Here is an 18,907-nt window from a genome sequence, read left to right on the forward strand (position 1 = left end):
CTATATATTCAATCAAAGTGATGTATCAGGCTTAATTGGTTTAGGGTAGTAACCATTGTAATAAGCAAGTTACCCCCACGCTTATTTGTTTACCCCGATTGTGAAGTTCAGTCCTTGTTGGTTGTTGTCTGAATGCAAATCCTCTTTTCCACATTTCCTCCTGCAGTTGAAGCAGAGAGCAACGCTGTATATGCATTCAATGTGATGCACCAGGCTTAATTGGTTTAGGGTAGTAACTGCCAAAATAAGCAAGCTACCCCCATGCTTATTTGTTTATCTAGATTGAGAAGTTCAGTCCTTGTTGGTTGTTGTCTGAATGCAAATCCTCTTTTCCACATTTCCCCTTGCCGTAGAAGCAAAGAGCAATGTTGGACTTGCATTAACCTTGCGAAGGCTTATTGAGTAAGGGTAGTGATCACCATGTAGTAGCCTCCACTCCAGTAATCCACCCCTATGGCTCTTCATTTCATTCCCATCCTCAAGCCTTTATGGATCCACAGTGTTTATCCCTTGCCCCTTTGAAATCCTTCACAGTTTTAGTCTTCACACTTCCTCTGGAAGGGCATTCCAGGCATCCACCACCCTCTCCGTGAAGAAATACTTCCTGACATTGGTTCTGAGTCTTCCTCCCTGGAGCTTCAAGTCGTGGCCCCTAGTTCTACTGATTTTTTTCCAACAGAAAAGGTTTGTTGTTGTCTTGGATCATTAAAACCTTTCAAGTATCTGAAAGTCTGTATCATATCACCCTGCTCATCCTCTTCTCCAGGGTGTACATATTTAGGTTCTTCAATCTCTCCTCATAAGTCATTTTATGTAGACCATTCACCCTTTTGGTCGCCCTTCTCTGGACCGCCTCCATCCTGTCCCTGTCCCTTTGGAGATACGGTCTCCAGAACTGAACACAGTACTCCAGGTGAGGCCTCCCCAAGGGGATCATCACTTCCTTTCTCTTACTAGGTATTCCTCTCTTTATGCAGCCCAGTATTCTTCTGGCTTTAGCTATCGCATTGTCACATTGTTTCGCCGACTTTAGATCATTAGACATTATCACCCCAAGGTCTCTCTCTTGCTCTGTGCACATCAGCTCTTCACCCCCCAAATACAGTTCTTTTGGATTTCCTCACCCCATATGCTGCACTTCTTGGCATTGAATCTCAGCTGCCATATCTTCGACCACTCTTCCAGCTTCCTTAAATCCCGTCTCATTCTCTCCACTCCTTCCAGCGTGTCCACTCTGTTGCAGATCTTAGTGTCATCCGCAAAAAGACAATTAACCATTTATAGGGCCCTGGGCAAACTTTGGGCACGGGTCCCCTTGTGTTTTCCCCAGATTGATCCCACCCCCGGGCAAGGAACAGAGGAACATTATACTGTCACAGAATTTATTTTAAAGCAGTGCTTTACATGCCTGAAAGATTTCTTACAAAAGATTAATAATACATAAACTGAGGCATTTTGTGATGTGTTCTGCTGTCAAAACTGAGCACTTCCGGTCTATGTAATGCATGGAATACAAAGTGGACTAATTCCCTCCTTCCTGAGCTCAGGTAAAAGTTTATTACTTTAAAAAAAAAAAGCAAAGAAAGAAAGCAGGAGACAGGGTCTGTTTCCTCGGCATTGAACTGTCCGGCTCACGTCTCTGGGGAGTTCTATGAGTTTAGGATTTTAGCATTTTTTGCTGCAGGCTGTCAGCGCACACCTGCGTTTCAGTTTCTGCTTACATTCTTGCCTGTGCGTCCAGTTTGAGCGTTCTTCCTTCTGGACGTACATCTTGTGTGTCCAGCTTAGATGTCTTCCTTAGTGTTGGTACTGGGCACCAACTTTGGACACCTAGTTAGATGAGTGGCCTACATACAAACTCCTACATCCACACAAACTCTCTTACACGTGGTCTGTCTTTCTCCTGGCCCAACCTTACCAGCCTCACCTGTTCAGCTGCCACCGCCATCATCTCCTCCTTCATCCAGCCCATATGCTTTGATAATGTTTCTGTAGGACTCTATGCTGCTGATGGATGCCAATGATTCCTCCTCCTTCTCTCTGGTTTATATAGGCCAATGACCCTTTTTCTCCCAGTTCAGTCCAATTCCTACCAATTTTTCATGTTTCTCTAGTGACCTAGTAATTGATAACACCGGAGTCTCCGGATAAAACTCAAGAGAGGTCTCAGGTATGGCAAATGGAAGCTCTAGAACCTCAGCCAGAATAAAATTGGGCAGCCTAGATGGGACGTGCAGTCCTTACCTGCTGTCATATTCTCTGTAAGAGTTTGCCAGGTAGCTCCTTCCAGGAAGCAGGGTTTGTAAGCAGGCAGTCCCCACACCTGGTCCTGTCCCACCCGGATTCCCCAGGTCTGCCCTGCTTGAAAACACATCAAAGTTAGATAGAGACTATACAAATCAGACTGGGACTTTTGGTTCCTGAAACCTGTACATAAATACAAAATAATGGTCAATAAACAAGTTGTATCTGATATTATTTTTGTAGCCTAGTTTCCTATAGGACAACTGGCTTAAGATCATTTTCTGTGCCCCCTCCACAACTAACTTTAGATCCATTTATTCTTTTAATTCAAATTTGTGCCATACGTGATAGGAGTGCCCAGTGCCCCTCCCCTCCAAGCTCATACGCTCTGTGGGTCCTTGATCCCTAGAATCGATATCTAGGGAAGCAGACCTGTACAGTTCAGTTCAAATCTCAGGGAGGTCAGAGCCTATTACAGTTGCATTGAGTATTTTTAAAGCTGCCCTGCCATTGGTTAATATTTATGATCGCCAGCTGATGCCATTTCTTGCGTTGTTGCCTATAAAGAAAAAAAAAAAGTGTCTCCATTCTTTAATGATGCACAATTATTTACATCCACAGAGCCATAGCCATGTGCAAATTTCTGTGCCAAAGTAGGAAAGCAGCGAGCATGCAAATGTTCACCCAGCTCTTTGTCATTGAACTACAGGAATACAGTTAGGCCTAGCTTTCCCAACTTACAAACTCATTGCTTCAGCCAAGGGGGCCTTGATTGCTTTTCAGTACTGATTTTAATTCTGTTTGCATGTCTACAAATTGTACAACAATCTGTGGTGTTTGTCACATGGGGCGATGAGGTATACAAAGGCATGGTGGGGGAAGAAGGAAGGAAAACAAGCCACTGAGAAAGTTCCAACACTAACGCCATCCTGAGGCTGCTGCAAGGGACCCCATTCTGTAAGGCGTAAAGAGTGTAGCATTAAATAGAAACAGGCCATATATATCCACAACACTTGTGCTGCTGTTCCTGCCTTCTCCTGTAGTCTAGTGGCTGTCAGCATGAGTGCAATCAGGCCTGAATGTCGCACTAGCCAAAGTAGATGGCTGTCAAGTTAAAAGGGACACCACCTCCTCTCTGCCAGCCCCACAGCTTGAGTGACAACATCCCCTCAGAGCTGCCTCATTAAAGGCTTGCAGCATTTAAAGCACTGTTAAAGGAAAATTGGTTCTTACCTGCTCATTTTCGTTCCTGTAGTACCACAGCTCAGTCCAGACTCCTGGCTTTTGCATCTCTGCCAGCAGATGGAGACAGAGAAAGTTTCACTGACACTGTACATAACCCAGTGTGGCACTGTAGTTCCTCAGTATTGACCTGTACGCAAGGCAAGATGAGATGTTGCTACCACAACTTTAACAGCCTCCTTCACCCAGCACCTAGCTTTAGATGCTTTACACCTCTTCTTTGGACCATTACAGAGAACGAAAAGTGGCCTGATATACAAAAATCATTCGTACTTCAGCTACCTTAACAATGCGCGCTTCACATCCAACAGCCAAAGGCCCCTTGCAAGAGGCACGGAGGAATCCAAATCCGGAAGTGGTGGAAGCACTGCAGTCTAATGGATATGGAACGCTGAAACCACTTTAGGATAAAAAGAAGGCACTGTACACGATGACTCTGAAATTTGCAGAAAAGGATCCAGCCATGTGCCTGCATCTCTGAAATTCTCTTGGCTGAACAAATAGTTACCAGAAAGACCACTTTCAGAGTCAAATTTTTCAAGATTACCCTTCTGAGTGGCTGAAAGGGAACCTCACCCAATCCTCTAAGCACTAGCTTAAGATTCCAGGATGAACATGCCTTCCTCACAGGCGGCCTCAAATTCTTTCCTCCTTAAAGGAAACGTATGATATCCGGATGCGCCGACAGAGCATAGGTCTATACATTACCTCAAAGACAGCTCAAAGCTGCCATCTACAGCCTAAAAGGCCAATATAGAAAAACACGCGGGAGAGCCGGCGAGCGCCCGCTCTCCGATGCGCGCACAGGCCACTCTTCTGGGCGCAATACAGAAAGCCCAGGTATGTAAATTAGGGCCCACAGTAAAAGGAGGCACTATGGACACTAGCACGTCCATAGTGCCTCCTTTTTGACAGAAGCAGCGGCTGTCAGCGGGTTTGACAGTTGACACTCAATTTTACTGGTGTCTGTTCTCGAACCCGCTGACAGCCACGGGTTTGGAAAACGGACGCCGGCATAATTGAGCGTCCGTCTTCCAGGCAGATTTTTATTATTTTTTTTATTTAATTTTTTTTTATTTTTGGGGCCTCCAACTTAATATCGCTATGATATTAAGTCGGAGGGTGTACAGAAAAGCGTTTTTTTCTGCTTTTCTGTACACTTCCCTTGTGTTGGCCGAAATTAACGCCTGCCAAAGGCAGGCGTTAATTTCTGAGAGTAAAATGTGCCGCTTGGCTGCACATTTTACTTTCTGAATCACGCGGGAATAACTAATAGGCCCATTAACATGCATTTGCATGTTGCGGGCACTATTAGTTTCGGGGGGGGTTGGCAGCGCGCTTGACGCGCTATTACCCCTTACTGTATAAGGGATAAAAATAGCACGTCAAAAATGTGAGGCCAAACGTGGGCTAACAGTGTGCTCCGTTGGAGCGCACTTTACTGTATTGGCCCGTAAGAGTTATAAGTCAACCCCTTGACCAAACCCTCCTGAAGAAAGGTCAAAATGTGTGATACCATAGCTTCCACAGATTGCACCCAATTGGCGACACACCAGGATTCAAATACCTTCCAAACTAGTTATGCTAAAAATGTTAAAGAATGCCTGGCCTGCAACAATGTGATAATGACCACCTCGGGATAATCTCTCCTTCTCAGTCTTCTCTCAAAACATAGGCCATGAGACAAAAGTGGGCCACCTTTTCCAAAAATATTAGACCTTGGTGGAGAAGATTCGGCCGATGTCCAAACCGCAAAGGCCCATCTATGGCCCTGTTGACAAGATCTGCAAACCATAGATGACATGGCAACTTCAGTGCCACTAGAAGCACGTCACCTGGATGTTTCTCTATCCACTGTATCACCTTGCCCACTAGGGGCCATGGAGGAAAAACAAAGCAGAACTCCTTAGGGCCATGAAAGGACCAGAGCAAAGCAAAGCATCGATTCCCTGTGCTTTCTTTAGCCTGCTGAAAAAATGGGAGGTCTTGACACTCTGTCTGCTTCTCATTAGGTTAAGATGGTGAGACCCCCATCGGTCGCAAATTAAATGCATTGCCCTTTCCAACAGCTACCACTCCCCAGGGTCCAAGGTCTTCTGACTCAGAAAGTACACCTGAACACTGTCCATCCTGGCAATGGGAGAAGCCGCTATTTGCTCCATAAGAACATAAGACTTTCCATACTGGGTCAAACCAAAGATCTATCAAACCCAGTATCTTGTTTCCAACAGTGGCCAATTCAAGTCACAAGTGCCTGGCAGGATCCAAAGGTGTAAATAGATTCCAAGCTGCTTATCCCAAGAATAAACAGTGGATTTCTGCATCTCTGCCTTAATAGTGGTTTAAGAACTTTTCCTCTAGGAACTTGTCCAAACCTTTTTTAAATGCACCTGCACTAATATCTTTCACCACATCCTCTGGCAATGAATTTCAGAGCTTAATCATGCTTTCAGTAAAAAAATATTTTCTATTAGTTTTAAATGTATTTCCTAGTAATTCCAATGTGTTTTCCCTGGTCTTTGTACATTTTGAAAGAGTTAACTAGTTAACATTTACTTGTTCCATTCCACTCATTTTATAGACCTCTATTGGATCTCCCCTCAGCCTTTTCTTCTCCAAGATGAATAGTTCTAACCTCTTTAGCCTTTCTTCATAGGGGAATTGTTCCATCCCCTTTATCATTTTCGTCACCCTTCTCTGTACAAGTGTTGCTCCGCCTAGAGAATCAACTCCTGAGCCACTGCCTGACTCTTGGTACCACCATGTCAATTGATATAAGCCACTGCTGTCGCATTTCCTGATAAGATCTTTCATCGTACTCCTGCACAACAGCAGAAAGGCAAGCAAAGCATATTTCTCCACTCTCATCTCTAACAGATTAATAGACCAATCAGTTTCTTATTTCAAGCAGTGGCCCTGACACACTGCACCCCAACCCGAAAGGTTGGCATCGGTGGTGATCATCACCCAATCCAGAATCTCCAGTTCCACACCATGTTCTGATTGGCTTGTAGGAGCCACCACAAGAGACTTTGGTCTCTTGTGGTGGCTTCCCCTTTGAGGGAAGAGGAAGATGAAACTCCTCTGACAACTGATTCCACCTGGATAGGAAAATCCTCTGAAGAGGGCACTTATGAGTGAAAGCCCAAGGCAGCAACGCCAAAGTCAAATAGTTCCAAGCTCTGGAGACCTCCAGTTCCAACAGGTGACAAACCTGCCCTGCAACTTCAACATCCTCTCCTCTCTCAGAAATATTTTTCCTTCCTGCAAGTTGAACCGAGCCCCTAGATACTCCAGGGTCTGGGAGGGGGAGAAAGGACTCTGCAAAAGTCACTGCCCATCCTAATAACTGCAACTGCTGTGTTACCTTCTGCACCAACTGTAGACAGAGGTCTTATGACTGGATTAGCTAGTTGTCTAGGTACAGATGCACCAGCACCCTTTCCCATCTTAAGGCCGCTGCCACTACCCCATCACCTTGGTAAACATACATGAAGCCATTGTCAAACTGAACAGAAGGGCTTGAAACTGGAAATGTTTCCTAGAGCCATGAACCTCAGAAAATACTGATGGCTCCTGCCTGATTGCTATATGCAGATAAGCCTCCATCAGATCTAGAGACACCAGGAACTCTCCTTTGCATATCACCACAATGACCGACCGACCGGTCTCCATATGAAAACGTGGAATTGAGGGTCAGCTTCACCTTCTTTAAATCCAGAATTGGATGAAAGGACCCTTTCTTGTTTGGTACCACAAAATAAAATACCTTTCCGTTCTCTGCTCACGGTACCGGCACTATACCACCTAGTTGTCTTAGTCGGTCTACTGTTTTTTGGACTGGTCCAAACTTGGAGAGAGAAGCGCAAAGAGACAGTATGAATGCCTCTTGAATGGGATGAGAAAATTCTAACACATAGAAGTCTTTTGCCACATTTAAGACCCAGTGGTCCATGGTAATCTTGGCCTATTCCTCAAAAAGGAGTGTCAGATGCCCTCTGACAGCCAGAACTGAAGAGTGGACCAGCCTCACCTCATTGCAAGGCCTTTGCTGCCCCTGCACCTGAATCTGCATTGTCCCAGCTGGCCTACTGCCACCCCAAAAGGATTGTCCCCAAATCTGAGATCTGCCCACAGACTTCCTTTGAGGACCACCAGACCCCTTAACTTGGTGAAATTTCCACCTGTCTCTAAACCCAGCCTGAGCTGGCAAAGCTTCGCTGCCCTTAGGCTTATCTTGAGGTAGCTTATGCACCTTGGATGCCCCCACATGCTTCATAATCTGCTCCAGGTCTTCTCTGAACAAAATGAGACTTGGACCACACATCTGCTGACCAATTTCTCAACTACAACAACCTTCTAGGAGACAGTTTCTGACATCATGATCCTGGAGGAGGTCCTGATAAAGTCATAAAAGGCAACCATCCCATAAGCCACAGCAGCCTCTAGCCGCTCAGCTCTCTGGGCCACTGCTTCTGAAGTAACGAGCATTTCCTGCAATTGCTGGACCTAAGCAAACAAGCTCTGTAGATAAGACTGCTGCATACCATAGCTCTTAAGGCCAGGGCCAAAACCTCAAAAATCCTCTTGAGATGAAGCTCCAGTTTACATCCCTGCATAATGCTCAGAGCTGCAGATCCCGCCACAGGAATGGTGGTCTTTTTCGTTTCTGCTGATACTGAGGCATCAACGTTGGGAAGAGCTAGGAGTTCTAAAGTCTCTTCCAGTAATGGATAAAGCTTGTTCATCGCTCTACTGACCCTCAAGCCAGATTCAGGAATGTCCCACTCTCGATCCCCCAATTTTTTCATGGACTGTGGAAAAGCTTTCACTGGACAATGCAACCTGTCCAGCACAGGATCCACACCGTCCAAGTCCAACTCCTCCTGCAACATCTTAATTTACAACTCCTGGACTACCAATGGAATCAAAAGCCAGAATTCCTTTTTGGGATTATCGCCTTCTGCCATGGGAACCTCCTCAGGCTCTCCATCCATGGCATCCATATCTGCTGCAGGGGCCACCTCTGGCACTGCATCAGGGCCCTCCAAGTTATGTCCCCCTTGCATATCACCAGGCATTTAAAACAGCCCTTAACGACCTGTGAAAGCTCTCTGTACACTTTTTCTTGGAAGGATCCAACTGGACCAGGATGCACCCCCTACCCCCCCCCAACCCACGCTCTGTTGCAGCCTTTTCGGCTAAATAAGCCTTGTGCAGCAAAAGGACAAAATCTGTAGGAAAAAAACTGGGACTCCCTTGAAGCCTGATGCCGGGGGAAATCCATGGCATCAAAATCACATGAACCCAGGGGCAAATCCTCTACATCCAAGTCACCCCAGTCTCCAACAGCACCGGTTGCCACAGGAGACAGAATTGGAAGTGACCTCCCAGCTGCACCTGCTGCCTGAGATAAAACGTCCACCGTTCCCACGCTAAACCTTGCCTCATTCAGTGCCGGCCTAGCAGCCTGCGATGCAAAAGCAGATCGGGGACCTGGAGGAGAGACCACCGAAGCGCCCTCTCCTCCATCACACCCCCAAAGCACAGGCCTTGGCAATTAAGCCACACGCATGATCCTCCACAAGTGCGGTAAGCAGTGCAAGGCACCATGACTCGTGGCCCAGTCTCCTACATCCCAGCATCCCCCCCCCGGAAACTCATTCACACTAGGGAACTCTGTTAGCAGCAGTGAGTGCTAAAAGCTACCTTCACCGGCCACTCACACCCAGCAGACCTGCCCCCCCCCCCAAAGAAAATTAGCTACCTTTTTTTTTCTCTTCAAACTTTAAAGGCAGCAAAGACAAAAGGAGAATATTTCCCTGCTCTTCAAGTCTGTAAGTGCAGCACTGTCAGCCAGGGCCATTGGTACCTCATGAGGGATCTGGGCCACCAGATGTCCACCCCATGGGATCTCCCAGACAAGGTTCCAGAAAGGTCACCAACCCGCTGCTCATCCGTCTCAAAATCAGAAGGGGTGGTCCCAGAAGGACCTCACAATACCCCTGGGCTGATAAAGAACTGCCCTCTCAATCAAACTTAATTTTTTCAGATTTCTCTAGCCTGCAAGTTTTGCATCATCTGCTGGAAACAGAAAAATACTGAGGGATTGCAGGTGGCACAGTAGGTTATGTATAGTGTTTGTGAAACTGTCTCCATCTGCTGCCAGGGATGCAAAACCTAGGAGTCTGGACCGATCTGGATACATAGAGGGAACTAGAATTGCTGCCTGCCTATGAATTCTTGCACCTTTAAGGCTGAGGAGTGCTTCTGAGAAAGTGCATTGGCCTAGAACAGAATAGGGGGTGCCCTTTTCACTGGGGCACAGGTTTTTGGAGAGAACATGCCCCACTCCTATGCTTAAGGGTGCTTAAAAGGTAAATTGAGGCCCAAGCACAGTAAGCTGCAAGATCATGATCATCATCATGAGGGTGACCTGCTTCCTGTCTGCCCCGGGAGGCTGCTAGTGCTGCTTGGTGGTATTTGTACAGTGAGCATGGAAGAATGGGAGAGAGCATACATTTCAGTATCACACTGGGTCCTAACACAGTCTAAGGATGGCTCTGCCTAATAACTTAAAGGTAAAGCAGAATGCTGCTAGGGGCACGTTGGTGGCTCAGACCTCATACCTGCCTTTGGGAATCAAGTAAGCAATAATGAGTGCCATCCAAGTCTGAACGGAAACTCTTTAAATACAAAGAGGATCCCCATGACAAGCCCATCAATTCTTAACTTTAGGAGTAGGGTGGGGTCCAATCTCAGACGCTACAAGAATTAAAGAAAACTTTGTGACCGCTGAAAAAATGTGAGTAAAATGGCTTTTACAAAGCATGCAGTATTTTAATAGGTCATGAAAAATAAAATAGTTGGGAGAAAGCAGGTAGTCTAATACTTAGCAGCATAGACTGGAAACCAGGACTCTTGTTATGATTCTGGGCAAAGCCTTTTCCTCTCCCATTGTCTCAGGTACTCTCTTTAGATTGTAAGCTCTTTAGAGCAGGGACTTCTTGGATCCATATGACCAGTAATTAATTGTAAAGAATCCTACTTTAGGTACTTTATAAATACTGAAACAATGTTGTCTCCAAAGTTTATCTGCATCTTTTGATCTAAAAATGTTACAGCCTGCAACATACCCATTTTAATCCAGGAACTAGACATATCAGAACTCCTGCCCCCACCACCTCGTATAGTTTTATTGGTGCATTGAGTTTTGATGTAAGACGCTCTGTTCACACAATGCATCTGAGCAGCATTGCCAACTCATGCAAATATTTAAAGGAGCAGATTTTTTTTTTTTTTTTTTTTTTTTTTTTAAACTTACAACCTAACTTTAAAAAACAAAAACCCACACCAAAGACCATCACTCATGTTCCTCTTGTGATGTTGTGCACACTTGCATTTACTCTGTCTCCCTTTATGGATCTAGTCATAGCACCTCACCCCATTTTTACCAACCTGAAATTAGTTTTGATATTTCAAAATTGTGTGTACTGTTAAATTCAGTAAGTTAGCAAACCTGATGTGTGATTTTCCTTGATCTTTGTTATACACCATGAAATCTGTACATTTTTTTTTAAATAAAACCAATTTAAACAAAAAGTAATGGCTGCAGTAAGTCTCTGATATAACAGCACACAGGTTGGATGAACAAAAGATCTGCATGCAAGATACTCGATTATGCCAGGATGGAGAACAGAGGCTTATGGTTTATAGGTTTCTGCCTCCTCCTTCCCCCACCCCAAAATAAATAAAAAGCAGTCCCTTAAACCACCTACAGAACCTGACCTTGGTGTGTTTAGAGAGAGGTGGCTCTGGAGCAGAACTGAAGTTAATGCTAAAACAGCCTTGGGCAGGGCTCTTGTATCAGCCCAGAAATTGCAGGAGTAGGGGTGTCCCTGTTCATCATCATCTCTCCCACCCTAGAGAATATTTAAACATTCCCTAGGGCAGAAGTTGGGGTAGACATGGAAAAATAAGATAGAATTTAGGAGTAAGGAAAAGTAGTTCTTACCTGCTAATTTCTGTTCCTGGAATACCCTGGATCAGTACAGACACCTGGGGTTTGCCTCCCTTCGAGCAGACTAAGACAAAGTTTCTCTGACCCTAACAGACCCTGGTGTGCTACTCACAGTCCTTCAGGATTAATCTATACCCAAGCCAAGATTCATCCTATACCAATTCTAACGAAATAGACAACCACCCCCCACAACAAGCAAGAAAAAAGGCAGAATCCCACCCTGGAAAAAATAGTTTCTTTGCAACTCCTAACCAGGAGAACAAACCTAAAAGCCTGAGCAGCTCTGTAGCCTAGATACAATAGAAATACGACAGATACAAGTGGAAGCTGGCCTAATCCATGGTATTCCATGAAACAAAAGTTAGCAAGAACCAAATTTTCCTTTCCTCTTCATACCTGTACCAGTTCAGACTCCTGGGCTAGACCTAAGCTTCCCCAAGTAGGGGGATGAGTCCTGCTTCAACACTCACCGAAATCCCTGACCTCTGGGGCCTGGACCTCCAAAACAACAATGTCTGGAGAAAATGTGCAATGACTTCCAAGTAGCCACCCCATAAATTTCTTGCAGCAACACCTGCTGGCACTTGGCCCAACTTCTGTTCAATGTTATCTAGTTTTGCCCTCCCCCGTTTCAACTTAGTTTATTGTAAAGCCTGTTATGCTGCATTATCGTTCCATGTAAACCGATGTGATGTTCAACGAATGTCTGTCTGTAAAGAACGTTAAATAAAAAAAAAAAAGAAGTGAGCCCTCAATTCCACCTGGATAGGATGTCCCTTATAGATATCACACCCTGTTACCATTGAAGAAAATTCCAAGGAAAGATGCGAGGATCTGGCCAAACACTTCCAGCACAAAATTTCCAATATCCTCCTACGCTTCCCCCACGACCACCTCCCCCTCCCCAAAGCACACCAGCACCTGCATCAGATCTTTCGACCCCCACCTCTACCCTAGAAATTGAGTCCATCCTCAAAAAAATGAAACCGGCCACGCATTTCTCTGACGCAATCCCCTCCAAAACCCTCCTATCCATTCCCACCACTATCGCCAAACCCCTAGCTAACATCATCAACTGCTCCCTCACTTTCGGCAAAGTCCCAGATCCCCTCAAACTTGCCGTTGTGAAACCCCTCCTAAAAAAACCCTCCCTTGACCCTTCTGACCCGGCAAACTATCGGCCCATCTCCAACCTTCCCTTCCTTGCGAAAGTCCTCGAGAAAGTAGTCAATTCCCAACTCACCGACTACCTCGAGGACCACAGCCTCCTGCACCCCTCACAATTCGGATTTCGGAAAGGCCGAAATACCGAGAATCTCCTCTTAGCCATTACCGACACCATACTCATCGGACTAGACCAAGGAAAATCTTTCTTACTGGCCCTACTAGATATATCAGCAGCCTTTGACACTGTCAATCATCAAATCCTTATCACACTCTTGACAGAGATAGGCATTACTGACACAGCACTAGACTGGCTCACCTCTTACCTTACGAACAGAGAATACCTTATAAAACTCGATAACCATGAATCCTGTCACATTCCCCTCAGACAAGGCGTCCCACAGGGATCTTCCCTATCCTCCACCCTCTTCAATATATACCTCCTCCCCCTCTGCAACTTACTATCAAACCTAGGCCTGGACTTCTTCCTATACGCTGATGATGTACAAGTACTCATACCCATTCAGAAAACACTCAATGAAACCATCCTTTTCTGGGAATCTTGTCTAGTCAGCATCAACTCCCTACTAACCGACCTTCACCTTGCTCTCAATACAACCAAAACCGAGCTCCTCTTTATATCCAAGCAACCTGAACATGACTCCTCCACCACGCCACCGCCCCCCCTCATCTCTCCCACACTACCCCTCTCCGTAAGAGACTGGGGAGTCACACTCGACCAACACCTGAACTTCAAGCCACACATCAAGTCCCTTCTTAAAGCAGGCTTCTACAAACTCCAGATCCTTAAAAAGCTCAAGCCTTTACTCCATACTCAAGATTTCAGATTAGTCCTACAGTCCACTATCTTCTCCAAGGTGGACTACTGTAATGCCCTTCTACTAGGCCTTCCATACTCCACAATCAAACCACTCCAAACTCTTCAGAACGCCATGGCACGAATCCTTACAAACACACGTAGAAGAGAGCATATTACACCTATCCTAGTTGACCTGCACTGGCTGCCCATCCAATTCCGCGCCCAATATAAGACCCTAACTATTCTACACAACACTCTCTACAAAAACAACTCCCCCTGGCTTAAGGAAATGCCCCACTTCCACATCTCAACCCGCCAGACAAGATCCACATCTACAGGCACCCTCCACACCCCCCCCTCAAAACAGCCCGCCTCTCCACCACCAGAGAAAGAGCCTTCACCATTGCAGGCCCCGCCCTCTGGAACTCCCTCCCCACACACCTCCGTCTTGAACCCTCACTACCCAACTTCAAAAAAGGCATTAAGACCTGGCTCTTCAGACAGGCCTACCCCGAACCCAACCCCTCGTAGCCTACCCCCTGAAACAGTACCGCCCACCACCCACCCACCCTATACCCCCCCCACCTTACACTTTACCGCACCCCATCTACCTTACAACCTGTGCAATCTGCTTGTTAAAAGTTAAAATTAATTGTCTTTCTTCTCCTGCCATAACTGCTGTAAATAAGCATATATATATGCTCCTCATAACTTGCCATAACTACCGTAAATAAGCCTCCATATATATACTCCATACAATCCATATTTCCTTCATTATCCGCTGTAATTTTGTGACAATGTTTATCCCTCATTTATTGCCTCTCATGTAAATAGTTATGTTCCTTTTAATTTCTCAGCTACTATCTTCTTCCTCCTTTACTTCCCCCCTCTCCCCCCCCCCTTTTTTCTCAAACCTGCTCCATCTCCCACTCCCTTGTTTTTTGTAATTTCCTCCTTTCGCAAGTTTATTGTAAACCGGCGTGATGTGCTCGCACGAACACCGGTATATTAAAAAGCTGTTAAATAAATAAAAAAATATCAGCAGAGCTTATTGCCTCTCTTTCAACCATCTCACTATCATGGACTTTGAATCCTGCCCTTTCTTAGACCCACTCCATAGCACACAGAGATGGTCAGACACGCTGAAGCTATTGGTGACCTTGAGGTAATGCAACAAAGTCCACTTCACATCCAAACATCACAGGTCTCCAGTGTGCGGAGTTGACGCGTTCAAATCTGGGAAAGGCAGGGAGTTCTATCATCTGAATCAGACGGAACACCGACAACGTTCAGGAGAAAAGAGGGAACCATCCACAAAGAGATCCCAGAATCAGATCTTCAGAAGAGGCTCTCTACATGACACTTGTAGTTCCAAAAATTTTTAGCTGAAGAAATTGCTACTAGAAAAATCACATTCAAAGTGAGATCCTTCACTGTTGCCCTCCTTAAAGGCTCAAAAGGTGCCACACACATCCCTCTTAAGACTAAATTAAGATTTCATGAGAGACATTTTCCCACACTGGAGGATGTAGATGTTTTGCCCCTCGAAAGAAGCAAACCACATCCAGGTGAGCAGCCAAAGACATTCCATGCACCTTGCCACAAAGACAGCCCAAGGCTGCAACCTGTACCTCAAGATAGTTAGAGGCCAAGTCTTTTGCCAATCCTTTCTGCAAAAAGGTTAATATGAGAGCTAGCGAGGCCTGAGTAGGTCTTACTCCCTTATACACCAGGACTAAGACTTTCCAGATCCTCAGAGGACAAGTGGAATTGAAAGCCTTTCTAGCTTGCAACAAAGTGGAAATGACAACCTCCAGATATCTTCTCTCAAACACCTCTTCTCAAAAGCGATCTACGTGATCTAAAAATATTGGACCCTGACAAAGAAGCTTCAGCAAATGGGCAAGCCGTGGAGGACTGTCTACTGCAGCCACTCCAGCACTAATAGGATCATTTATTCAGGCCAGCCTGTCCACTGTATAACTTCTCCTACCAGAGGCCATGGGGGTGTGTGCTCGGGGCCAAGGTAGGACCAGGGCATCAACCCCTTCTGCTCAGTGTTCTCTTCTGCGACTGAAGAAATGGCACTTTGGTGTTTCCTTTGAGATGTCATCTAGTCCAGGTGGGGAGTACCATACCTGTGACAGAAGAGCCATTGCCTCCTCTGACAGCTCCCACTTCCTGGGATCCAGCTTCTAGTGACTGAGAAAAAAACCCCACTTGAACACTGTCCATTCCAGCAACACTAGATGTTCCACCCAGAGAAAACTCCTGGGCCACCATCCAACTCCTGGTTCCCCTTTGTCAGGGGAGCGACCATTCTCATGTACTGAATGTAATAAAAGCTTAAAGCAGAGGTATGCCCTCACAATACACGAGACTCCACAGGTGAGACTATTCTCATGTACTGAATGTAATAAAAGCTTCAGACAGAAGGGCGCTCACAAAACACATGAAACCTCACATAGGAGAGACCATTCTCATACATTAAAATGGAAGGTCCTTTAGGAAGCAAAATCTCTCAAAAACCAGAAAATCCATTTGCCCCACTACAAACCACCACAGTTGTTTCTCCTTGCTCTTTGTTATGATATTGTTTTCATATTGCTATTACCCTCTCTCTTGAAATGCCTTAACTCTTGTTAACAATGCTACAGTTTCTTGTAACTTTTTCTTTCCTGTTAATACTGTTCTATGTAAACCAGCATGATGTACCTACAAATGTCTGTAAATAAAAACCATAAATAAATAAAAGCCACTGTGGGTGTGCTGTCCGACAAGATGCGCACCTAGCAGCCGCTTAACAGAGCAGAAAAGCAAGTAACGCAGAACACACTGCCCTCGTCTCCAAACGATTGATAGACCAGGATGCCTCTTCCTTGGAGCACTGCCCCTGGGCCAACTGACTCTGGTACACTGCACCCCAGCCACAAAGACAGGCATCAGTGGTAACCACCACCCAGTCTGGAACCTCCATGACTTAGATGATCCTGACCAAGCCACATTGAAAGACTGGACCTGGCAGACTCCTCAAGCAACAGTGGAAGATTAAACACTGTTCCGACAAAGGATCCCAACGGGAAAGAAAAGACCTCTGGAGAGGCCTTGTGTGTAAAGGCCCAAGGGACTAGCTCCAACTTCAAGGCCATAGAGCCCAACACTTGAAAGTAATCCCAGACCCTGGGCACCGTTGAATCCAACAGCCTGCAGACCTGCTTCTGCAGCTTGAGAATATGACCCTTTGAAAGAAAAACCTTTCCTAATCTGGTGTCAAAGCACACTCCCAAGAACTCCAGATCCTGAGACGGGGTGAGATGACTTAGCCATATTCACCACCCAGCCTAGAGACCTCAGCTGCTGTAAGACTTGAGACATTGCTTGAGTGCGGAGGGCTTCAGACTTCACCCGAATGAGCCAGTCGTCCAGATGTGGATGAACCAAAATGCTCTTCCTGAGCACCACTGCCACAACAATCATCACCTTGGTAAACATACGTGGAGCCATTGCCAGATCAAAAGGCAGGGCATAAAATTGAAAATGCCTTCAAGAATCGCAATGTGCAGGTATGCCTCTGAAGTCTGAGGAAGCCAGGAGCTCTCCTTTTGCACATCTCTGCTATGACTGAGTGCAGAGTTTCCATGCGAAACCTAGGAACTGAGAGCCACATTCACCTTCTTTAAATCCAAAATTGGATGGAAGGACCTTTCCTTTTTTTGGCACCACGAAATATGGAATATCTTCCCATCCTTTGTTTCCCCATAGGCACGGGAAACATGGACCCCAGCTTTTGTAACCGACCCAAGGGGATACTACGAACAAGTCCCACAGCAGACGATAGAATTCTAACACGTAACAGTCTCTTATCACGCTTAGGACCCAGTGGTCAGTCATGACCTTAGCCACAACTCCTTACGGAAGAGTCACCATCTGGGTCCATCACATTCAGGCTAGTATCAGGGACAGCTGGATCAGGATAGACTGATACCGGCAGAACTCTTTCCTCTGAATCCTCAGTCTACATCTGGACTGCCAGGATGCGCCATCATCTTGATGACCCCGATAGTCCGCCTAGGAATCTGATTCCTGGAACTCCTAGATTTTTTACCAAGTCGCGGGCCAAGGTGTCCCTGAGCCCAGCCAGATTGCTTCCCAGCAGCTTTACTTGCTAAGTATGCCTCATGCATAAGTAGCACATTGTGGGAGCCTGATTCATATAAATCAGGCTCCCTTCTATTAGCAGAGCCCTGCACTGCTGGAGAGAATGGGGGAGGGAGATCATCCGATACCCTGAAGAGCCTTCAGTTGTAGAAAACATGACCGCCTTCCCCACACCCAAGGGGGGGGGGGGGGTGTGACTTCAGAGGCATTCCTGTGCCTGCCTTCTGCCTCGTTTGCCGCTCCAGCATGGCTTCTGCCTTCCCTGTCCCACCTTCTCCACCAGTGGCAGCAGGAGCAAAGCCCGGAACAGGAAAGCCGTGTGCATGCATCGCTGCAAGAGCAGCAGGCACTGCCGCATGCCCTCTGGCCACGTTGAAAAGTTGCTGCGCTGGCAGAGAGGCCCGACAAGCACCGCCACACAAAACCAGATTGTGCAGTTGACAAGCCCTGCTGCCAGAGAGCCCCGCCCCCCCGTCCCAGTAGCAAGTTGTTCGCCATCTGCAGCCACCTCAGCTGCTACAAACCCTTACTTCAGTCTCTTACTTTAATAAAAACCAAAGGGTACTTTCTCTGTGTGGCAGGAGAGCTGCAGGACTCCAAATGTTCTCTTGGGGAGGGGGGGGGGGGGGGCCCCAGGACAGGGTTGGGGACTAGTGGCCTAGTGAAAGTGACACCTTATATGCACTAAACAAAAAATTGAAAACATTTAGAAAACACAGAGGGAGCACCTTTAGTAGCCTCCCAAAATAAAAGCAGCTACAAAAAATAGTGGAATAGAAAGGGTAAATGTGAATCATTTACTCTTTCAAAAAAAAAAAAAAAAAAAAAAAGGGATACTATGAAGTTAGTAAGTAGCACATTTAAAACAAATTTGAAGATACTCTCACACAACACAATTAAGCTCTGGGATTTAAGGGCAGAGTATGTCGTAAAGGCTGTTAGCATGGCTGGGATTAAAAAAGGTTTGAACAAGCTGCTGAAGAAACAAATCCATAACAATTAACCAGGTAGATGTAGGGAAAACCACAACTCATCCCTGGGTGTTAGCAGCATGGGATCTTGCCAGGTACTTGTGACCTAGATTGATCATTCTTGGAAACAGAATACTGGGCTTGATGGACCCTTGGTCTGACCCTATTTAAGTCCTGAAAAACTACTTTTGCATAATTATTCATAAGGTAATTATAGTACTATCACTTATGGGCACTGTTGCAAAGCATATCAGGAAATATTTTCATTAGATCCAGGCTTCTATGTAC

Source organism: Rhinatrema bivittatum, chromosome 17 (assembly GCF_901001135.1).
Source record: "Rhinatrema bivittatum chromosome 17, aRhiBiv1.1, whole genome shotgun sequence".
Taxonomy (NCBI): Eukaryota; Metazoa; Chordata; class Amphibia; order Gymnophiona; family Rhinatrematidae; genus Rhinatrema; species Rhinatrema bivittatum.